Raw genomic sequence first — 25485 nt, forward strand, 5'->3', positions numbered from 1 at the left:
ATGAGGTTATTTAACCGGGAGTCTTGGCGCTCCCAGAGGGAGGAAGCCCAAGCCAAGGGTCTCCCGTCCAGCAGAGAGATAATGTAGGTTGTCTTAGACCGGTCTGTGGTGAACTGCGCCGGCAGAAGGTCAAAACGGATATAGCAGTGGTTGAGAAAACCCCGATACGCCTTCGGATCCCCAGAGTACCTAGGGGGTGCTGGCATCTGTACCGGGACAGGGGAACCCGGGTAGACATGAGACGTGGATGCTGCGGGGCGAGCTGTGGAAGTCCCCTCTACCCGATCCGCCAGGCGTTGAATGGTCGACATCAATGTGTCGAGGCAGGATTGCTGCTGCTGCAGCTTCTGGGCTATGCCTGGGATAGCCTTTAGACCGGCAAGGTCCGCCGGGTCCATGGCCTTGCAATCTGTTAGATTCGTGGACCCTTGGGCCGACCGGAGCCAGAGGATGGATTGCTGAAGATGGTTGCAGCAGTGGCCCCGACCGGGAGGCGGCAAGGACAGACTGGTGGCTGGCCGGTGGTGGAACTCTGGGAGCCCTATGCGACCAAGGGCTTTGGCGAGGAAGAAGGAGATGGTGGCACTGGCACTGTTCGGAGAAGTTCTTCGCCCTGGAAGCCGATCCTCCCCCGAGAGGAGCTCGTAGGAGTTCGGCCGCTGGGACTTAGGAGATTCACCCTGGAAGCCGGAGTCCCCCCAGGAGGAGCCCGTAGGAACCCGGCCGCTGGGACTTAGGAGGGCCCGCGGGGGCCTGGTCAGTCGAAGTCCAAGGTTGAGTGCCGAAGGGTTGTCGCTCGCCAGTCCAGAGTCAGGAACCAATGGATCACCGTAAGCCAGTCCGAGGTCAGAAGCCAGAGAATCAACGTAAGCCGGTCCGGGGTCAGAAGCCAGAGGGTCAACGTAAGCCGGTCCGGGGTCAGAAGCCAGAGAATTACCATAAGCCGGTCCAAAGTCAGGAGCCAAGAGTCAACGCAAGCCAATCCGGGGTCAGGAGCCAAGCAGAAGATAAGGAAGGAGGTACGCAGCAACTGGAGACAGGAAATCCTGGGAACCTCGTTGCAAGGCACTGGAGAGAAGCAACTGCAGGGCTTAAGTAGCCCTGCAGTGTCTGACGTCACCGGAGGCACTCTTTCGAATTTCCCACGCTGGCCCCTTTAAATTGTAGGCAGAGACGCGCGCGCGAGCGTCTAGGGGGCGGGGCCAGACGCCGAAGGACGCCGGCTGCTCCGGCGAGGCAGACACGAGGCAGCAGAGGGCCCTGCAGGCCCGGGTGAAGCTGCCCGATGTCGGGGCTGCGGCAGCGGGGGTCCCCGGAGGCCTGGGGGACACGGGCTAGCGCCGGAGCCGCGACCAGGTAGGCGGCGATCCCGGGGCCGACCCGGGATCGCAACAATTAACCCAGCAACCTCTCTTGAAGGATTTCTTTAAAATTTAGTTGGATAGCCTTTCTCTCTAAAATGCTGATATATCTCACCTTCCTTCTGTTCCTATTCCACTGTGGTTTAGCATAGTTTCCTCAGTCTAAGGAACTGTCCTATCTGAAGATTTTGCTTTAACCTCATAGGGTTTCAACTCAAATAGTGGCACAAGGTGTTCCTATCTGTTTGTTTTCTATAGATATAAAAATGAAAGCCATTCTTCTGGTACTGCATGCGATAAGAACAGTAACATATGGCTCAAATGCAAATTTTTTGGGGGAGTGGGATCAGGAAGGAATTTGGATGGGATTTAGTAAAATGGGGGGAGATATCACATGGTTTTAACTGCACCTTTTTTCCTGTCATTAGGCTGTGCAATATGCCCATGATGAAATATTTAGAATTGCATTTTGGAGAGAGAGAGAGAGAGAGAGAGAGAGAGAGAACCTACCTATAAAGCTGTCTTATTAGTCAAGTATTTATATCTTTATAGGAGGGTCATCTAATAGGTTGAGGTGAGGTGTTGGTGGTGCTTTAAGGTTTAGGGGCCAGTTTCTCATTTGGAATGAGACGTACGAACAGCATAGTATACCTCGGTGAAGATTTGATGTCATTTGGAGTAAGATGCCATTTCTACTATGTTCTCTCACCCTAGCTTGATGGACTCTATAACAGGTTGGTGAACAAGAAAGACTAAAGTATCTCTATTTTCCAATGATATTTACCCAAAACAAAAAAACAATTTTTTTGTTTAATGACCTCATACCGGGCTTAAAGGTGCAAATTTACACAGTCATTCGCCACTATGTGTGGGATAGGATATAGACACGGTCCGTGTTTCAGCTGAACACCTTATTCATGGGGCCATCTATGAGAAAACAAATGATCACATCATATTATTTATTATTTATTTTTAATTTTTATATACCGAAGTTCTTGTTGGAATTACAAATCACTCCGGTTTACATAAAACGATGAACTGCCCAACAGCGGATGGGGGCTTTACATAGAACTGTAGAACATAAGGAACAATAAAACCGGATGTCAATTTAACATAGTAATAATAAATATAATATAATATAATATGTACATACAATTTAACTATTTAACGTAGTAGAGATGACCTGTCAAATCTACCATATAGATACAATAAGAGTAATATAGTGAACTTATGGATTCAAAAATTATCTATATCGATAAGCAAAAATTTTTTAAGGCACGATAACGGTTGACTAGGTTCAGCGTCTCTTAACACCGTCATTTGGTAGTATGTTTCTTCCACTGGAGAGGGGGCGCGTGAGCGCCATTTTTAAAGGCCTCTTAGCCAATGCAAGAACTCCATGTAAGGTGATGATATTGACGGCAGATGGTCAACATAAGCTAATAATTACAGGATGGTATACCACTCAATAGCTGCATTTCACCCATCCGGGTGTACCCAATTCAAACGAAAAATCCATTGTTGTTCATGTTGTTTCTATAACAGGGTACCATCAAGCTAGGGTGAGATAACATAGTACAAAATTTCATCTTTGTGAGATTTTTCTTACTCCAAATGATGTCAAATCTTTACAGAGGTGTACTGTTGTGTTCATAATTCTTACTCGATATGAGAAACTGGCCCCTAAGTCCTAAAGCACCACCAGCACCTCACCTCAACCTATTAGATGGAACTCCTATTGAGATATAAATACTTGACTAATATGAAGGCTTTGTAGGTAGTTTCTATCTCTCTCTCTCTCTCTTTCTCTCTCTCTATGAAAATAGGAATTAGTGCAGGATGTGATAAGTTTACCACACCACATGATACTACCAATGCAAAGTAGTAAGTTACCACATTATGTAGTAATTCTAAAATTTCCCTAACCAACCCCTTTTTCTTAATGCAGACATTATCAATGCATTAATTACATATGTTGATGAATCTAGGGCAGGGGTGGGCAATTCCGGTCCTCGAGGGCTGCAAACCAGTCGGGTTTTCAGGATATCCTTAATGAATATGTATGAGAGAGACCTGCATACACACTGCCTCAGTTGTATACAAATCTATTTCATGCATATTCATTAGGGGTATCCTGAAAACCCGACTGGTTTGCAGCCCTCGAGGACCGGACTTGCCCACCCCTGATCTAGGGGTTAGTTTGCTTAAACTTGCAAAATACATTTGTGTACTCCTCCATCTGGGATGTAAGATCAAAATCAAATTTATTTCAAAGCTTCTGCTGTTAAACTATTTTTCACAGAAGTATTCCCTTTAACACTTTAAGGTGGTTGGGGAGGTTCTCTTTCATGTCTTCCAGTCCCATAGAAGTAGTTCTTTCAATTAATAAAGGTTCACTTTCAGGTCCTCATTCATAAAATGGATTGCTAATTACCCCAAGTATTGATGTAAGAGTTAGTTGCCCTCCTATTGGTTGAGGAGGCATTTAAATATGTGGGCATTACTTTAGTAGTTTAGAAGCATTTTTCACCATATTGGTATAGAGTGAAGTCTTGTTGCTGATTCTGGTGAGTTATGATATAAATGTTATTAGAGGCATGAAAGGTTTTTAGGGTATATTATGTTTTGTATGATTATTTTATATTAGAGTATATATTACCCCCTTGATGCAGATACTATTGGTGTGCCAAAACACTGCAGTATAGTGTATTTTCAAAGGACTATATGATGGGTATAAGTGCTCTATCTTTGGACAGACAGCATGACATACTTTTGGTGAAACTGCTCACTGGGGTTAAGAAAAGATAAGGCCATTGCAGAAAGACGAAATGATTTCTTTACTTCTGTATTTACTAATGAGGATGCTGGAGAGATACCCATTCCGGAGATGGTTTTCAAAGGTGACAATTCAGATGAACTGAACCAAATCACGGTGAACCTGTAAGATGTAGTAGGCCAGATTGACAAACTGAAGAATAGTAAATCACCTTGGCGAGATGTTCTGAAAGAACTAAAAAATGAAATTTCAGACCTATTTCAATTAATTGGTAACCTATCATTAAAATCATCCATTGTACCTGAAGACTGGAGGGTGGCCACCCTGGCCAATGTAACCATGATATTTAAAAAGGGTTCCAGAAGTGAAATGGGAAACTATAGACAGGTGAGTCTGACTTCAGTGCCAGGAAAAATCATGGAAACTGTTATAAAGAATAAAATTACAAAACATTTAGATAGACATGGTTTAAAGGGACACAGCCAGCATGGATTTACCCAAGGGAAGTCTTGCCTCACAAATCTCCTACATTTTTATGAAGGGGTGAATAAACATGTTGACAAAGGTGAATCCGCGGAATATTTGGATTTTCAGAAGGTGGTTATCAAAATCCCTCATGAAAGACTTCTAAGAAAACTAAAAAGTCATGGGATAGGAGGTGATGACATTTTGTGGATAGCAAACTGTTTAAAAGACAGGAAACAGAGAGTAAGATTAAATGGTCTATTTTCACAGTGGGAAATGGTAAACATTGGAGTGCCTTAGGGATCTATACATGGACTGGTGCTTTTTAATATGTTCATAAATGTTCTGGAAAGGGCTATGACAAATGAAGTGATCAAATTTGCATACGATACAAAATTATACAGAGTAGTTAAGTGCATTGTTATAAATTGCTAGAGGACCTTGTGAGACTGGAAGATTGGGCTTCCAAATATCAGATTAAATTTAACGTGGACAAGTGCATGATGATGCATATAGGGAAAAAAATCTTTTCAGTAGTTTCACAATGTTAGGTTCCATCTTAGGAGTAACCACCCAGGAAAGAGATCTAGGCATCATAGTGGATAATACATTGAAACATTTGGCTCAGTGTGCTGTGGTGGTCAAAAAAAGCAAAGAGAATGCTAGGAATTATTAAGAAGGGAATGGGAAATGAAACAGTGGATGTCATAACTTTTAAACGATTGGACATACCATTGGGCTAATTCAATGATAAAGGTCCTCCACCCTACAAGAGCCCTGAATTCAATTAAATGAGATCTACTTGAAATCCATCGCAGAAATTATTAGCACATTTACATACAACATGAGTACTCCTTTTCTGTTGCTGGACCAACCTTGTGGAACTCACTCCCTATTGACTTGAGGCAGTCTGATTCTATTAAACCTTTTAGGAAACAGGTAAAAACCTATTTATTTAATTTAGCTTACTTTAACTTATTTTTTGGTTAAATATTAGTTTTCTTTTATCCTGTACATTTTTTATTCTTTGATGTTTTTGCATTTTGATTTTATTTTAATTTGAGACTGAAGAATTTTATGATTTTATGTCTGTTTTCTGTTTTAACCTTGTCTCATTTCGTTAATTTTATGATTATGTATGTTTCCAATGTTCATCGCTCAGGCCAATTTTGTGTTGAGTGATTCATAAATCCAATAAATGTAAATGTAATTAATGCATCTGTATCACTCCATGATGAGATGGCACCTTGAAAACTGCATGCAATTCTGGTCTTCACAACTCAAAAAAATATAGTTGCACTGGAGAAAGTGCAGAGAAGATTGACCAAAATAATGAGGGGCATGGAACGGCTCCCCTATGAGGAAAGGCTAAAGAAGCTAGAGTTGTTCCGTTTGGAGAAGAGATGACTGAGAGGGATATGATAGAGGTCTACAAAATAATGAAAGGATTTGAACAGGTTAATGTAAATCGTTATTTCACCTCTCAGATAAAAGAAGGACCAGGGGGCATTCCATGAAGTTAGCAAGTAGATCATTCAAATCAAATAAAATTCTTTTTCACTTAACGCATAGTTAAGCTCTGAAATTCATTACAGAGGATGTGATTATGGCAGTTAGTATAACTGGGTTTAAAAAAAGGTTTGGATAAGTTCCTAGAGGAAAAATCCAGAAATTGCTATATTAATGAATAAATGATAGTAGCTTGAGATCTATTTAAAGGTAGATTTTCTAACATGTGCGCAGGTGTCCATGTGCATGTGAGTTCCAGCGTGGCCAATTTTCTAAAATGTGCTTTTTGCTTGCTCACTTTGCCTTTGAAATAAGATGTGGCTTATCTTATCCATTTAGGCTACAATATGTAGTTATATGAGGTATATAATTATTTGTGGTTCTCTTTGTAAAATCATGTTTCTTAAGGTATAAATATAAACAGGACCATTTTGAAATAATTATTAGAGATGTGAATCGTGTCCTCGATCGTCTTAACGATCGATTTTGGCTGGGAGGGGGAGGGAATCGTATTGTTGCCATTTGGGTGTGTAAACTATCATGAAAAATCGTTAAAATCGTGAGCCGGCACACTAAACCCCCCTAAAACCCACCCCAACCCTTTAAATTAAATCCCCCACCCTCCCGAACCCCCCCCCCCAAATGCTTTAAATTACCTGGGGATCCGGCGGTGGTCCAGAACGGCGGCGGTCCGGAACGGCCCCCTCAATAGAATCGTGTTGTCTTCAGCCGGCGCCATTTTTCAAAATGGCTGCCGCAAAATGGCAGTGGCCATAGACAAAAACGATTCGACGGAGGAGGTCGTTCCGGACCCCCGCTGGACTTTTGGCAAGTCTTGTGGGGGTCAGGAGCCCCCCCCCAAGCTGGCCAAAAGTTTCCTGGGAGTCCAGCGGGGTTCCGGGAGCGATTTCTTGCCGCGAATCGTTTTCGTACGGAAAATGGCGCCGGCAGGAGATCGAGTGCAGGAGGTCGTTCAGCGGCAGTCCGGAACCCCTGCTGAACGACCTCCTGCAGTCGATCTCCTGCCGGCGCCATTTTCCATACAAAAACGATTTGCGGCAAGAAATCGCTCCCGGAACCCCGCTGGACTCCCAGGAAACTTTTGGCCAGCTTGGGGGGGCCTCCTGACCCCCACAAGACTTGCCAAAAGTCCAGCGAGGGTCCGGAACGACCTCCTCCGTCGAATCGTTTTTGTCTATAGCCGCCGCCATTTTGCGGCGGCCATTTTGAAAAATGGCGCTGGCTGAAGACAACACGATTCTATTGAGGGGGCCGTTCCGGACCGCCGCCGTTCTGGACCAGCGCCGGATCCCCAGGTAATTTAAAGCATTGGGGGGGGGGGTTCGGGAGGGTGGGGGATTTAATTTATAGGGTCGGGGGTGGGTTTTAGGGGGTTTTAGTGTGCCGGTTTTCCTGCCCTTCCCCTTCCCCCGATTTACGATTTTTTAACGATAAATCGGGGGAATTGGTATTGTATCGTGGCCCTAACGATTTTTTGACGATTTAAAATATATCGGACAATATTTTAAATCGTCAAAAAACGATTCACATCCCTAATAATTATCACAAAGACCTAAAAAGATACTACCAAATCAAGCTCATCCAGAGATGTTCTTAATATTTTGTTCTTTTGGCAGATTTATTTATTTATAGGCTTTTTTATACCAATATTAGTGGGAACATCATATCGGTTTACATCAAACTGAAGGTGCAAAATACATGGGACAGGGAAGGGGAATAGGGCTGCAGTGAAAGAAAATCATAACTAGAGAAGAGATGAGAGGAGGAAATGAGAAGAATAAAAGAAGTATAAGAGAAGTATAAAAATATAACTGAAGAGAAATAACATGTTAACATAATAGCGTAATAAATTAGTAATTTAGAGGTATAATTCTGTGGCAGGGAGATTATGGTGCAAGGGCCCTAATCTGGGATGCATGTTTAAAGAGCCAGGTCGTTAACATTTTCTTGAATTTGATGGTGCAAGGTTCGAGGCGAGATTCGTGGGTAGTAGGTTCCTGCAATGGATAGGGCTCAATCCCTTGTGGAGGAGAGCTGTGCATTCTTGAGAGATGGGATGTGGAGAGTGCCTTTACAGGTTGCTCTGGTGGGGCGGATGGAGTGTGTGAAATGGAGGGGCTCATTGAGCCAGCTAGAGTTGTATGTGTAGATGGATTTGTGTATAATGGTGAGGGTTTTGTAGAGGATGCGTGAAGGGATCGGTAGCCAATGGAGGTCTTTAAGGATGGGGGTTATGTGGTTGGATTTACGGGCATTTGTGATGGTTCTAGCAACAGCATTCTGCAGCATTTGGAGCGGCTTTATGGTGGAGTAGGGGAGGCCTAGAAAGAGGGAGTTACATTAGTCCAACTTGGATGAGAGGATCGCATGTATGACGGTGCGGAGATCATGGGTGTGTAGTAAGGGTTTGAGTTTTTTCATAACATTGAGCTTATAGAAGCCTGTCTTTAGGACATTATTGATGTGTTTTTTTTAAGTTTAATTGCTGGTCAATCAGGACTCCAAGGTCTCGTACGAAGGGCTGGGAGGAAATAGAGCTGAATGCTGGGTCACTTGAAAGGAAGGGCTTGGGACTTTGGTGGTTGGATATGAAGAGCAGTTCAGTCTTGGTGGAATTGAGGGCGAGGTGGAGATTTGTGAGTAGGGAGTTTATGGAAGTGAGACATTTCTCCCAGAATGACTTAAATCAGCTTCTTGTTCTCCCCTTCCACTCAAAGCAGTATTTCTCCAATTACTGATTAGTATATTTTCCTAATTTATCTATTATCTTTAATAGACATCTTTTTTTATAATTTAGTCTGGGTTAATTTTGCACTTATTAAGTTTTTTTTTTTAACTTACTTGCCTTTCCAAATCTGAGCTGAAGGAAAATTATGAAAGAGGTACAGTAGGTAGGTCACTGTCCAGGGCTTACAATCTAAGGGGTTCATTTACTAAACTGCATTAGGCATTTACCAGGCAATAAATGCTTTCATACAAAGATAATGTGCAGTAATTCAAATACTGCACATTATCTCACCCTTGCAAGAAGGGTAATGAACTGATTTGCATGGAAATCAGCTTATTACAAGGTAATTTAATGCAAATAAAAAAATTTGGCTTGCCTGCAAATTTACAAGGCATGTTATTTTCAGGAAAGCTAGCTACATCTAACTTTCCCCAAGAGCATCAGGACATTAATGTGCAGTCCTGTCCTTAAAGGGCCCAAGTAAGACAAATATGTTCCTCCCCAGTGGATAGAAAAGTCAGGGTTTTTCTAGAAACCCCTTGTTCCATCCTCCTCCACATATGCATTATAGGAAAAAAAGTATAAATTAGGCTGGCTGGTGCCATATTAAATGTTGACATTCAAATGCAAAATAATATGGAAGTTTCAAAATAGAGATACCCCTGTCACAGAGACAATTCTTCAAAACATGCATGAGAAGAAAAGAGAGGCTGTGAAGAAAATATAGGATATTTATTGAAGAAAACTAATGTTCACAACAAATGCCCTCAGTATAAAAGATGCCAATTTAAATTGATCAATATAATTTTATTTGCAATAAGAAATATATACAAAAAAATAGACTTTGGACCGATGATTAAATAGAAAGGAATGAAGATATGTTGATGAATATCAGTAGTGCTTATTATGAGGTCCTTTCTTAAACACACATTATTGATTATATTAGAGGTTTTCTCATATATTGACACTTGGTATATACATTTTGGTTTTGCCATATTAAATGTGACATTGTAGGGCCTAGATCCTAGGGAGCACTCCAGGCTCTACTAGCCCACCAAAGATCTGGAGATATGCCAAGAATGGTCAGGAGGAGAGCTTTGGTGAGAGAGGAAAGTTGTTTGGGGGAGGGGACTTTTTCAAAAGAGAGCACACATTAGATGGGAGGGATAGAGGACTGTGTCATAACATTTTTATTGTTTTTTGAAGCTATTTGTTACCTCTAGGGCCACCTCAAGGGGTAACGAGTACAGCATCTTAGTGAATCCTAAGGTATTTCCCCTGCAGCAAAAATATCATAAATGAGTGTGTGTGTGTGTGTGTGAGTGAGAGAGAGAGAGAGAGAGAGCACACACCTAGCCATAATACCCTCACACTAGATAGGTATTTATATCTCTATTGGAGGCCCACCTAGTACCTTGAGGTGAGGTTTAGGTATTAGTGTAGGGGTTAGTGGCTACTTTGACATTCAAAGTGAGACGTACAAACAGAACAGTGCTCTCTTGTGAAGATTTGATGACCTTCGGAGTGAGAAAACTCACCCAAAGATGAGATTTGTGCAATGTTCTCTCAACCTAGCTTGATGGACTCTCTACCTGGGTAACTCTGACTTTCCTGGTTCTCAGTGAGCTTCTCTAATCACTAAGGCCTAGATTTATTAAAATACCACGTGTGATAGGAAAAGGGGTGTGTTTTTTGGTAATAGCCTATTTATTGCAATGTGCATTATCTTAGTGATTTGCATAGGCATTACCACTTACATAATATAATTTTCCAACCTGCAAAGTGCTCATTTTACCACTGAGAGAGAGAGAGAGGGAGGGAGGGAGAGAGTACCTATAAGGCCCTTGTAGTGGTTAGCTATTTATGCTACTATAGGAGGCCTACCTAGTAACTTAAGGTGAAGTTTAGGTAGTGGTGTAGGGTTTAGGGGCCACTTTTACGTGCAGAGCGAGTCGTATGAACAGAACTGTGCACTCTTGAGAAGATTTGATGTTTTTCGGAGGAAACTCATACAACGTTGAGATTTGTACAATGTTCTCTCAAGCTAGCTTGAGGGACTCTCTACCTGGGTAACATCAAGCTAGGTTGAGAGAACATTGTACAAATCTCATTTATGTGTGAGTTTTCTCACTCCTAAAGACATTGAATCTTCACAAGAGTGCACTGTTCTGTTCATATGTCTCACTCTGCATGTAAAAGTGGCCCCTAAACCCTACACCACTACCTAAACCTCACCTTAAGTTACTAGGTAGGCCTCCTATAGTAGCATAAATAGCTAACTACTACAATCCAGCCTGTTTAGCACCAGAACCAGTTCAGCTTATCTATCTTCATTCCAAGTCCAGTCTGTCCTACACCAATTCCAGTTCAGCCTGTCTAGCACCAGTTCTAGTCTAGACTGTCCTGCACCTGTTCTAATCCAGCCTGTACTATACCAGCTCCAGTCTAGTTCACCCTGCATCTGTTCCAAGCATGCCTCTAATCTTTGCCAGGTCCCTGACTCCAGCACTACCATGATGTTCAGCAAGAAACAAGTCCTACTGGCCCCTATATCCCAAGGCCTCAACCTGTGGGGGAGGAGGTTGGCTAAGCAGATGACTTGCATTGGTCCAGCCCTGTGATCTTGCAACATTAGACTCCAGCTTGCAGCTACATGACATTACCACACTGAGGCTCCTACCCATTCTCTGTGTGCAACTCATGGTGAAGTCCTGTGTACCATGGGTACTAGGATCTGGTCCCTTTCTGCTCATTCAGTCACCTCTTGCATTTGCTCTTGTAAGGGAATGCAAGGGTTTGCCTTATGTAGACATTTCAACTCTTTTCTGAGATATGTATCATTAAACCCTGCCACAAACCTTTCCTTCAACATGAATTCCGGTTCCCCGATGCATGTTCTGCCATGGATTACCACCTTGGCCAATAGATCCTGGATACTATAAGTAAACTCTGAATAATTTCTTTCCTGGATTCGCATCATCCATAAATCTTTCTCAGCCATAAACCAATTGGTCTTTATCAACCTACAACTTTCAATAATAAACTCCATAATCAGTCACTGTGTGGCTCTGCTAGTTAGCTGGATAAACTGATCTGGTGCAACTTCACTACTGAATATACCCAGCTATCTTAAAGTTAGCTGGATAAGTTATCTGGCTACCTCTGAATATTGAAGTTAGCCAGATAACTTATCAGGCTCCCCCCTGAAACTCCTATGGACTGCTCCCTGGATTGCCCTCTCTTATCCAGCCAAATTCTAGCTGAATAAATAGCTCTCTGGCTAGAATTTAGCTAGATAAGTGGACAGTTTGTGGAGCTGTACTGATTCTCTTTATCTGAATCTGACACAGTTGCATGGCAGAGAGGGTCAATGTCCCAGAAAGCATCTTAATCCTAGTTATCTTTTTCCTCCCTTCAGTATACTTCAGCATGCTAACTGGAAGTCCCTTCAAATTGGCTACTTAATTTGCCACCATCATCCTCCTTTCCCTTCCTAAACTGTAGCTTCTTCATCTACTTTCCTCTAGGCACTTATCTCATGGGGATAGTATGCTCCTCTGTTAATGTCTATCCAGACCACCTGCCAAGCCTGGGACATTCTTCTTAGGTTTTGCTGAATAACACGGGTGGAAAAATCTCACCCTTGTGTCTTATGAGCAGTACATTTAGCCAGTTGATGTCCTCTCCATCAAGTTCAGCTTGCATGTCCCATTGAAGTAGAACCAGTATCCACAGAATGTACATGTATAATTTTCCTATGTATAAAATGTACACATACTAGTATAGGTACAGATGTATGCATGTTTAAAAAAATTGTGTGGCTGCCATCTCACCATTTCAAAACACTTGCATAAATCTCCTTGGTCTGACTTACCTGCAGATTTCAGGACTTATATAGAATATTGAAAACTGGTATTACTTTCCTTAGAAATTAAAAAATATTTAGATCTAAAAACTCAAAGACCCTCAAAACTGAAATCACAATGATAGCCTTACATTCCAACTAAAATTTAAAAACAAGCAGAGAAAAGATAATTTTTTTAAAAGACTAAATTGCAGCTACAGACATCATGGGTCACTGTGTTAGTAATGACTCATTATCTTATTGCTAGTTATTTGGAATCTTTTTTTTTTTAGCAGTAATAAGGTGATTTTGTAGTATTGTCTCATACTTGCTTGATTTACCTAAGTGATTCAAGCAGCACTAACAATAGAGAATCACAAACAGCATCTCTATGGTTAGGAATCATAGTAAATGGCTTCATAAATTCTAAACCAATTAGAGAGGAAATCTGTGGTATCAAGGGCAGAGAATGACTGTAGCATAATAATGAACTAGCAATAGGAAGAGGACAAAGAGGGTAGGCAGCCTTACATCTTGCTGAAAAAAAGTCCAATTCTCAAAAGAAAGCAAAGCAGATCCTCAAGCAAGTGACCGAGTTGCCTCCCCTTTTCAAGACATTTGAATGCTTCTTTGTATAAAGTGCACAATTTCTAAGTTCAGGTGGGCAAATACAGAAATTACATTGCACACAGAGAAAAGAAAAACTTGCATGAATATTCTTGCAAGCTAATTCTCTGAGCACTTGTTAGACTTTTTGGAAGTAAAACTTATAGGGGTCTATGCTATAAAGATATGCATGTGCTAAAAATAGTTTGCTGTGCAGTAAGGCCTTAATATGCTAATCAAGATAGACCCCATCACAATAATGTGTAAACACTAAAATTAGAGTTTATTCATACATAAATGAGGAAGCATAATATGCCAGCAAGGCTTCACTGGGCCCATAAATCATAGCATGGTATGCAGCCTCCTTCCATTATATCCTGTGAGATGGCCTCCAACTCAGATCCTCCCTTTTTCATGCTGCTGAAAGTGCACACACTGTGAAAAAGCATACATACTCTTACCTCCATATAGGTGAAAGGAGGAACAATAATCAAACTGCACCTGCCTTTTCCTTCATGCATCGACTGACTAAGCTGCACCAAGAATCCACCCTCTCAAATATCAAGCTCTATTAAATTATTTTCAGAAACGAAGCAAAAAAAAAATACATGCCCATATATTGAACCCCTGCTCACAGTCACAACAAAGGGGATAAATTAGCACATTGGCCACAGAAGTATTAGAGGATTACATTATTCCGGTGATTAAAGTTCTCCTGCAACTCGTTATCTCCCCCCTTACTCATAGGAAGAAGGGCTGCCCAAGCCAGCAAAGTTGCTTACTGACTCTTATCCCCGGGCTGCCAATACTAGTGAGCTCTGTTCCAGCTGCACAAGCCACTTTCCAGTCCCACTGTGACTCGTCTTTATAACTAGCGCTACTGCTCACAGGTTTCAAATGTATGCTAATTCAACCCCTTTTTGTGTCAGAAATGAAGTCAATTCAGAACTTTTTATTAAAGATGGGATGATGCCGTGACTAAGAAATGATCAACTTAGCAGAATCCAAAACCAGGTAATGTCTAATTTAATAAAAAAAGAGAGCTTGGTCCCAGCTGACTTTTCTATACCATTAATAAATATGATTATTTGAAAGAATGACTTTTCTCTGGAACCCTGAATACAGATGCTGGTTTCTTAAGTAGTTAAATGCCTGCAGCATTTTTTTTATAACCCACACAAGGAATTCAGGTATCTGCTGTATATTATGTTTTTAATTGGTTGTACATTCTTCACATTTTTGCACAGGGATGTTCATACAGGATGTACTGTTCTTGTACTAAAATAATCAGTTATCTTCCCTGTCTGACTGACTCTGAAATTGTACTTTCTGTAATAGTTGATACCAAAGCAACTTGCATTATGTGTAACTATTTCACATTGCTATCATTTTGATTTTTAAATTATTATTGTCATTTCTATGGTTCTCTGTATAGCATTTTGGCATTAGCTTTTCAAAACTGCATTCTGTAACTTGATACAATGTGCAGAGCTCAGAATTTTGAAGGAGGATATAATTTTAGAGGTGTTGATTTGCTCCTGATATAAAATGGTGAAACAAATGGGCCAATTATATTATGCAACTACCCAGAACTCCAATTAGATGGATGAGATTTTTTTAAAGCTGTACTACTAATTTCAAGTGATAGTATTTGCTTGCAGAAGTCTTGTTTTCTACTTCAGGGGGAAAAAAAAGGAGATGGTGACCAATTTTCCTTTTTGCTTTTCCTCCATAGATGTACGATGGACATGTTAGCATTGCATTAGTTTCATGTTCTGAGGTGTATCTGCAGTGTCACACAATACATTTGAGGTGTATTCACCTAAACCTAACCCAATATCTCCTTGAATGGGAAACTTGAAAGTATAGATAATACCCTTAAATTTAAAAACAAAAAACCTGTGAGGGCACTAATGAGCTAGATGCAAGACACATGGATGAGGCAGATGCTTCCTGGGGTCAACTTAATAAACTGAATAATGCATGAGGAAAAATAGATATCCCCTAAAATTAGAACTGTGAAGTGTATTGATTTACAATGGACAAAAGAAAAATGAGCAAAATTGAGGTTATGTTTGTAACTTTGCAAGGAATGCAAAGATCAAAACCAGATTTTCCCCCTACCCCCACAAAGCAGTAAAGAATATAAAAGACATTTCACTTACTATGATTACTGAGGAGTTAAACAGTTTAACACATCTTCTGAAAGACAATGACAACAAAAAGAGATAGGGACATTTTTTTTTACATATGTTACATTTCTGTAGCAATATATGAACATTTTGGCTGGGGGTACAGAAAGATTAGGAATATATTGAACAGTCAATGTGTGTTTTCAATTCAGATTTTTGGAAATTGCAATTATGGAAGATATTTCTGCCTATAACAAGATGGAATTGATATTTTGCTATCCATTACCTTAAAACTCATTCTTAGCGACTGGATGGGTAGTTTCTTTCTAGAGAAATATACTGGATGGAATTCAATATGTTTGACAAACGAATATAAAGCTATTGAAGCTGAAAAATATCATAGACTTTGAACATTTCAGGAAACATAGAATCATAGAAATCATTGAAGAAAAGGACCAGTGGTCCATCCAGTCTGCCTAGCAAGCTGCCCATGGTAGCATCTGTCGAGCCTTATAGGTTACCCCCATGTATTAGTCGGTGCTGCTTGAAGTGCTTTGCTTATGGACTTGGCCATAGAAGAAGTCCTATGTTTTTTCTTTAATGTCTATATATTAGTACCCCAGTCTGTATAAACGTCATGGCTTGTGTTGGTTGTTTCTGAATTCAAATTCCTCTTTCCCTCCACCCTCTGCCTTTGGCAGGCGTAACTTGCGCACGCCGGCCAGCTGCCGGCTCACCATCCCCCGGCAGAGCCGCTGTGTTGGAGGACTTGGTACTGCCCCGGAGCCCCGCCCTGCCCCTTGCCCCGCCCATTCCAGCCCCTTTTTCAAAGCCCCGGGACATACATGCATCCCAGGGATTGTGCACGTCGCCAAGCCTATACAAAATAGGCTCAATGCGTGCAGGAGCAGGTTTTTGGGGTTATGCCCATAAGTACTAGCGTAACCCTTTGAAAATCTGCCCCTATGTGCGCAACTCAATGGGGTACATTTTAAAAAAAAGCGCGAGCGCGTACTTTTGTTCACACACCGGGCGCGAACAAAAGTATGCCGGATTTCAATAGATACGCTTACTCGCACATATCTTTTAAAATCCGGGGTCGGTGCGCGCAAGAGGGTGCACATTTGTGCACCTTGTACATGCCGAGCCCTGCACGCGCTGCCTGTTCCCTCCAAGGCCGCTCCGAAATCAAAGCGGCCTCAGAGGAACTTTCCTTCCACCTTCCCCTCCCTTCCCCTACCTAACCCACCCCCAGACCTATCTAACTCCCCCTACCTTTATTGCAAATGGCGCGCCATCACCCGACCTGGGGGCTGGTCCGGAGGCATCAGCCACGCCCCCGGGTCGGCACCACGCCTCCCGGAATGCCACCCGGAATGCCCCGAACGTTGCACCGCCCCGGGACTTATGCGCGTCCTGGGGCTTGCGCTCCCCGCCGAGCCTATGCAAAAAAGGCTACCTTTGCCCTCATATAGTGAGGGCAAAGGTAGCGCCGGCGCCATTTTGAATATTGGGAATACAGCGCGAGTGCAGGAGGTCGCTCCCGGACCCCCGCTGGACTTTTGGCAAGTCTTGTGGGGGTCAGGAGGCCCCCCCAAGCTGGCCAAAAGTCCCTGGGGGTCCAGCGGGGGTCCGGGAGCGATCTCTTGCACTCATTACGTCAGGTGACAGGAACCAAAATGGCGCCGGCGCTACCTTTGCCCTGTCATATGGTAAGGGCAGAGGGCCACCGGCACCATTTCTATTAACGCAGCCATGGCCCGAGAGTGGGAGATTGTGGGAGATCGTGGGAGATCGTGCCGGGACCCCCCCCACTGGACCCCAGGTAATTTAAAACATTTTGGGGGGGGTTCAGGAGGGTGGGGGATTTGTTTTAAAGGGTCGGGGTGGGTTTTAGGGTTGTTTTGGTGTGCCGGTATTCCCGCCCTCCCCCCTCCCCCGATTTATGATTTTTTGACGATAAATCGGGGAAATTGTTGTTGTATCGCGGCTCTAACAATTTTTGATGATTTAAAATATATCTGATGATTGTTTTAAATCGTCAAAAAACGATTCACATCCCTATACTCATAGTGGCCGTCTCGGGTATTGAAGGCAGTCTTCCATTCATCGCCCTGCTTGATACGGATCAAATTGTAGGTCACTCTGAGATCCAACTTAGAGAAGATCTTCTCACCTTGCAGCCGGTCGAAGAGCTCGGAGATGAGAGGCAAGGGATAACGGTCCTTGACTGTTATAGCATTCAGACCCCGATAGTCAATACAAGGGCGAAGGATTCCATCCTTCTTTGCGACAAAGAAGAATCCTGCCCCTGCAGGAGACTTAGATTTCCGAATGAAACCTCTCTCCAGGTTTTCCTTGATCTATTCTTTCGTGGCCTGCGTCTCGGCCGGCGAGAGGGCAAAGGTGTGCCCTCGAGGAGGTTCCGTACCTGGGAGGAGAATGATAGCACAATCTAAGGATCGATGAGGTGGAAGTATCTTGGCCCGTTGTTTCGAGAAAACATCCGTGTAAGTGGCATAGGGGGCCGGCAGGCCTGGAAGGCTGGTAGAGGCGATGGAGCAGGTAGCTGGAGTCACAGATTGGAGGCAATTGCTGTGGCAATTCGTCCCCCAGCGAGACAGCTGTAAGGTTTTCCAATCAAACTGATGCTCGTGCTCTTGGAGCCAGGGAAGACCTAGGACAACTGGATGAATGGAATACTCCAAAACGTAGAATGGCTTCTGCTCTTGATGGAGGACCCCACCCTCACCTGGACGGGAATCGTGGTGTGTGTCACCTGTTCTGGAAGGGACTTCCCTTGGATCGAGGAGATGACCATGGGAACAGGGAGACGAACTTGTGGAATCTTTAAATGTTCCACCAGGCTTTTCATTATAAAATTGCCGCCAGCGCCAGAGTCCACTAGAGCTAGTGTGTGGAACTCCCCATCCACCGAGGTCAATGCCACTGGCAGCTTTAGTGGAGGTGCGGGTGAAGTACAGCCCAGGAAGAGATCTCCTTCAGGTCCTAGGCCCGGGAGTTTTCCGGTCGTGCTGGGCAGGTGACTATTTGATGGCCTGCTGCGCTGCAATAAAAGCAAAGCCCTTCCTTCGTGCGTCGCCGACACTCTTGAGGAGAGACTCTCCCACGACCCAACTCCATGGGCTCCTCGGCGGGTGCTTGAAGGGCTTCTGATGCACTCTTGGAAGAAGGTGAGGGCCTTCTCTCTGCCTTTACTACCGGAAGGCAAAACCTCATCCAACGATCCATTCGATTGGCCAATTCTATCATGCCATTGAGGTTGTCTGGGAATTCCTTCGCCGCTAGCTCATTCTGAAGGCGCGAGGCTAGCTCTTCCAAGAAGATCCCATGGAGGCAATCTACTCTCCAATTCAGCTCTGCGGCCAGGGTGCGGAATTCTGTTGTGTATTCGGCCACTGTCCGAGTACCCTGTCACAATTGGAGCAATTCTGAGACCGCAGTGGGTTTGCGGATGGGCTGATCAAAAACCTGCCGGAAAGCGGACAGAAACTGACTCATGTTTTTGAAGACAGGGTCCCTTCTCTCCCAGAGAGGAGAGGCCCAGATCAGAGGCTTTCTGTCGAGCAGGGACATGATGTAGCTAGTTTTGACCAGGTCGCTGGGAAGCTGCGCAGGCAGCAAAGAAAAGCGGACCTGGCACTGGCTCAGGAATCCTCGACACAACTTTGCATCTCTGGCGTATCGAGAGGGTGCCGGGAGTTGTGTGGGCGTTACTTGCCCCAGATCGCCCACAGAGGCCGGGACGGCACTTGGCTGAGTTGGGCGGCATCCTTGAGCCCCGGGCAGGGATGGCAGTGTAGGGTTCATGGGCCCTAATGCCTCGAGGCATTGGGTCAGACCCTGCACCGCAGAGACCAGGGCATCGAGGGTCTGTTGCTGATCCTTCAGATGCTGGGCCATTCCGGGAATGGCCTGGCGGGCAGATACCTCCGCCGGGTCCATGGACTTGGCAATCTGTTATGCTCAGGCTTGTGAACCCTTGGGTTGACGGGAGGATGGAATATCTGTGTGATGGTCGGTAGGTTCTCCCGTCGGGTGGTGAGGCAGGAACAGAAGACATGACCAGCTGACCCTCGGCACATGAGACAGAGGCGACTGAGAAGGCAGACGAAGAGTCATGAGGTGAAGAAAGGAAGTGTGTCTTCACCACTGGAAGTCCACGGTCCCCCCAGGAGGAGCCCATAGGGATCCGGACCGCTGGGACTTAGGTGGACCTTTGAGAGGTCAAGAAGTTTGGTGCAAGAGCTGACAGGAGCTTCACCCCTGGAAGCCCGCGGTCCTCCGTAGGGACCCAGGCCACTGGGAGGAGCCCGTAGAGACCCAGGCCACTGGGACTTAGGCGGGCCCTTGGAGACGATGGTCAAGAAGGAGTCCGAGGTCAAGTGCCAGAGGGTTGTCGCTTACCAGTCCGAGGTCACACACCGAGGGATCCCCACTTGCCAGTCTGAAGTCACACACCAGAGAATCACCGCTTGCCAAACTGAAGTCAATACCAGGAATCACCTCTAGCCGATCTGAAGTCAGGAACCAGGAACTCCAAAACAAGACAAGAACGAGGATCCAAAGCACAGGAAGACTCACCGAAGCAAGCAGACCTGATGAACGAAGGACGTTGCCAAGACGAGGAATGAGCAGAGGAAGTCTCCTTTTATACTTCCTCTGCTCTAGCTCATAGAGAACAGCTGAACCTGGTTAAATGGATCATGTCCCTTTAAAGCTAATGAGGAGAAGCGGCCTCGCGCCTAAAGATGGTGGCGGCCATCTTGGATTTCCTCCATGGAGGAAATGCAGCCAGATGCCGCGAGGGAGGGGCAGGGATGGCTCTCCACCCGGCGGCCAGGGCGGGAGCCCGAGCTGAAGTGGCAGGCATCGAGTCAGGGGTTTCACCCGGAGTTCCCACGGCGGGTCGCCGTCACGGGTGAGGTAGGGGGCCGCACTCGTGGAAGGCCACGAGCGCGGAACACAACACAGGCTATTAAACCAGTGGGGTTCAAGAACCAATCTCTCGACTAGGTAAACTAGTGAAACTGTCAATGATGTGAACTTAAACTAGTTATAAAATATACTGACTTATGCAGTAAAAACGTGATTTACGCAGCTAGGCACACACACTCTTAAAATTGCATGCACATGTGCATGCGGCCAGGCTATTTTATAACACGCAATGTTTGTGATGTGTACTGAGGGAGGGGTGGGAGGGGCTGTGGGAGTCCGCTGGTAGGGGGCTCTGATTTTTAATAAATATTAAGGATTTGGGTGGGTTATGATATTTTTTTAAAGTTTGCATATTTTAAACCCCCCCATTGCAGTAAAATAGGAAATATCATCTGTATTTCCTATTTCATTGTAAAAAAAACTTCCCATCCCTACCTACTGCTACTTTAAAAATTATAAACAGTTATGGAAAAGGTATATAGATGATATCTTGATTTTATGGAAGGGGGATTGAGAGCAGCTGCAGGAGATTTATGATTGGCTCAACCAAAGGGATCCCAATTTGAAATTTCAAATGAATAGCAATTATGTTCAAATCCCATATTTAGATATACTGATTAGAAAGAAAGCAAATGACAAGTGCTTTACCAGGTTTATAGAAAACCTACAGATTGTAGCAAGTTATTAAAATTCCAGAGTGAACATTATAGATGTTTTTGCTAGGGATGTGAATCGTTTTTGAATGATTAAAATTATCGTCAGATAATTTTAAAATCGTCCAAAATCGTTAGAGTGCACGATACAATACAAATGCCCCCGATTTATCATCAGGAAAACCGGCACACCCAAAAAATCCTAAACCCAACCCGAACCTTTAAAATAAATTCCCCACCCTCCCGAACCCCCCTAAAATGTTTTAAATTACCTGGGGTCCAGTGGGGGGGGTCCCGGCGCGATCTCCCTCTCTCTGGCCACGGCTGCGTTAAGAGAAATGGCGCCAGTGGCCCTTTGCCCTTATCATGTGACAGGGTAAAGGTAGCGCCGGCGCCATTTTGGTTCCTGGCTCCCGACGTCACACATGCAGGAGATCGCCCCCGGACCCCCGCTGGACCCCCAGGGACTTTTGGCCAGCTTGGGGGGGGGGCCTCCTGACCCCCACAAGACTTGCCAAAAGTCCAGCTGTGGTCCGGGAGCGACCTCCTGCACGCGGGCCGTATTGCCAATCTTCAAAATGGCGCCAGCGCTACATTTGCCCTCACTATGTCATACGGGCGACCGTCGCCCTCTCTATGTCATACGAGCGCCCTCTCTATGTCATACGGGCGCCCTCACTATGTCATACGGGCGACCGTCGCCCGTATGACATAGTGAGGGCAAAGGTAGCACCGGCGCCATTTTGAAGATTGGCAATACGGCCCGCGTGCAGGAGGTCACTCCCGGACCCCAGCTGGACTTTTGGCAAGTCTTGTGGGGGTCAGGAGGCCCCCCCAAGCTGGCCAAAAGTCCCTTGGGGTCCAGCGGGGGTCCGGGGGCGATCTCCTACATGCGTGACGTTGGGAGCCAGGAACCAAAATGGCGCTGGCGCTACCTTTGCCCTGTCACATGATAAGGGCAAAGGGCCACCGGTGCCATTTCTCTTAATGCAGCCGTGGCCAGAGAGAGGGAGATCGCGCCGGGACCCCCCCACTGGACCCCAGGTAATTTAAAACATTTTGGGGGGGTTCGAGAGTGTGGGGAATTTGTTTTAAAGGTTCGGGGTGGGTTTTAGGGTTTTTTTGGTGTGCTGGTTTTCCCGCCCTCCCCCAATTTACGATTTTTAACGATTTAAAAAAAAAAAAAAAAAAAAAACACGACGATCAGATTTCCCTCCCCCCCCAGCCAAAATCGATCGTTAAGACGATCGATCACACGATTTTCACCCTTAGTTTTTGCACCTTAGAAGACTGTGCTTCACTGGTAATGAGTATAAGAGCTAAGGAAATGAGGGAAATATTTATGTTAAGAGGGTATCCTGGGCAATATATTTCCCAGGGTTACAAGCAGGCTCTACAGAGTGATAGTAATGTATTATTAGAAAACACAGACAAAAGAAATAATGATAAAGCTGTATTTTCATTGAAATTTTCACATCTTGCAAAACACATCAGCAAGATCTTATGTAAACATTGGCACATCATTCAGAGTCTAGATTGTTTCACAAATAAGGACTTTCTCATCTCCTACATGAGAGAGCAGAATTTTAGAAATATGCTTGTTCCTTCAGCATTAGATCCAGAAATGAACATTAATAAAAGGAAACCTGGTGGGCATTTCAAATATGGTAGTTGCTCACTTGGTCCACAGATGCTACAGACCACAATTTTTGTTCACCCTTTCACATCCAAAGAATATGTTTGGTATGATTTCTCTAACTGCGATACACAAAGTGGTAGATTTTTAAACCTGCGCGAGCAGGTTTAAAAATGGACATGCATTTTATAACATGGACATGCGATTTTATAACATGCGCACGCAGGGGGACGGCGCGCACAAAGGGGTGCACAAATCGGAGCAGCCTTGGAGGGAACTTCCCTACCCCCCTACCCCACTGTCCCTTCCCTTCCCCTACCTTCCCTGCCCTTTCCCCCTGCCCTTTCCCCCCTACCTTTATCTTTCAAAACTTATTTCAGTCCTGGGGCTGAAGTAAGTTGCTGGTGCACGATCCCCAGCACAGCAGAAATGGCCGCTGTGTCGGAGGCCTCTGACCCAGCCCACGCCCCACCCATGCCCCACCCCCTCAACGCCCCTTTTTGCAAAACCCAGGGCTTACACGCGTCCTGAGGCTTTACACACGTCGCCGGGCCTTTTGAAAAAGAGGGCTGGCGCGTGTAACCTTTTGAAAATCTGGCCCAAAATTTATTTATTTATTTTATTTATTTGTTGAGTTTTATATACCGTCATTCAGTAGAGCCATCACAATGGTTTACAAAAGTGTACATTTTTCTTAGCAGTTGTGTAACAGAAAAGCAATGTGAACATTATTTATTTATTTATTTATGTATGTATTTATTTAAAGTTTTTGTATACCGACATTCGTTTAGAAAACATCACATTGGTTTCCATAGTACAAAAAATGGCCAACAGGGCTTTACATAGAAACTGAATAAAATAACTAGAGGGGGGGGAGCGGGGGGGGGGGGGGGGGGGGGTAAGGGTTTTACAATGAAAATATTAAGAGAACTGGGAAAGGGGGGGGTAGTTTAGTTTAGATAGAGGGATAAGGGAAACCAAGGTTATGCTGTTACAAGTAAATTCAAGGCAAAAACATAATTAAATGCAAATATAGCTTATGTACAATAATAATACAAAGGGGGGGAGAGGGTTAAGCGGGGAGGTTTAAGTAGGGACCTGAAGGGGCGAGGGGAGGGTGGGGGGGGGGGAGCGGGTGAACGGGAACGGGGCGGAAAGGAGCAGGGGAAAAAGGAGAGAAAGGAGGGGCGGCTCATGTATAGGCTCGTGTGAACATCCAAAGTCTTGAGGTTCTGTCGGAATTTCTTAGGGCACGTTTCAAGGCGTAGATGGGTGGGCATAGTGTTCCATAGAGAGGGACCAGCTAGGGATATAGCACGTTGTTTAGTGGCTGTAAGATGAAAGAGTTTGGGAGAGGGTGTGTGAATATTTGCAGTGTAGGGGGTTCTGGTAGGTCTGGACGAGGAACGAAGGCGTAAACTATCTGGGAACCAGAGCATGTCAGGATTGTGTATGGCTTTATGGATGAGGGTAAGAGTTTTGAATTGAATTCTGGCTGCGATGGGGAGCCAGTGAAGTTGTTTGAGAATGGGTGTAATATGTTCTTTTCTGCGAGTGCCTGTTAGAACTCGTGCGGCCGCATTTTGAAGCAGCTGTAGAGGGGCAAGGCAGTTCTTTGGAAGTCCTGGGAGTAGAGAGTTTGAGTAATCTATTTTGGATAATATTAAGGCTTGTAGGGCAGTTCTAAAGTCGTTGAGGTGCAGGATAGGTTTAAGTTTTTTGAGCGTGTGTAATTTGTAGTAACAATCCTTAATGGTGGAGGAGATAAATTTCTGTAGGCTGAATTGAGGGTCAAGTGTGACGCCTAGGTCTCTTACAGATTGCGAGAGGACAGGGGTAACAAGGGGAGAGTTGGCTGAGGGGGTAGATAAGGTATTGAAGGGTTGAGGTGAAATGATCATAAGTTCAGTTTTGTTGGGATTTAGGGCTAGGTTAAGTTGTGTGAGTAGACAGTTGATAGATGAGAGGGCACTGCCCCATCTTTTAAGGGCATTGGGGAAGGAGTCAGTGATGGGTATAAGAACCTGCACATCATCGGCGTAGACAAAGTGCGGAAGGTTAAGATTTGAGAGTAGCTGGCAGAGGGGGAGGAGGTATATATTAAAAAGCGTGGATGATAAGGAGGAGCCTTGGGGTACGCCCCTTGTGATATCGATTGGCTCTGATTCGTGGTTTTCTATTTTTACTTTGAATTGTCTGTCACTTATGTATGATTTGAACCAGTGAAATGGGGTCCCAGAGATGCCAATATTGGCTATCCTGTCGAGTAGAATGGAGTGGTTAATAGTGTCGAAGGCTGCGGAGATGTCTAATAGGGCTAGTATGAATGAGTGACCTTTGTCGAAGCCTCTGATGACAAGGTCGGTGAGTGAGAGTAGCAGTGTTTCAGTACTAAAGCGCTTTCTAAAGCCGTGTTGTGATGGGTAGAGAATCTGGTGCTGGCCTAGGTAGGTTGACAGTTGAGTATTAACAGTTTTTTCAAGGACTTTAGCGATGAAGGGGAGGTTGGAAATAGGTCGGTAGTTGGATAAGTCAGAAAGGTCAAGTTTCGGTTTCTTGAGGATCGGTTTTACTATGGCTGATTTGAGCTGAGTGGGAACAACTCCAGTGGATAAGGAGGTGTTGATGATATCAGCCAGCGGTTGGGAAATGCTTTCTGGGATTGTTAGCAGCATTTTGGATGGGATCATGTCGAAGGGGTGAGTAGCGGGTTATTTATTTGTTGAGTTTTATATACCGTCATTCGGTAGAGCCATCACAATGGTTTACAAAAGTGTACATTTTTCTTAGCAGTT

The sequence above is a fragment of the Rhinatrema bivittatum genome, chromosome 2, assembly GCF_901001135.1.
Source record: "Rhinatrema bivittatum chromosome 2, aRhiBiv1.1, whole genome shotgun sequence".
NCBI lineage: Eukaryota > Metazoa > Chordata > Amphibia > Gymnophiona > Rhinatrematidae > Rhinatrema > Rhinatrema bivittatum.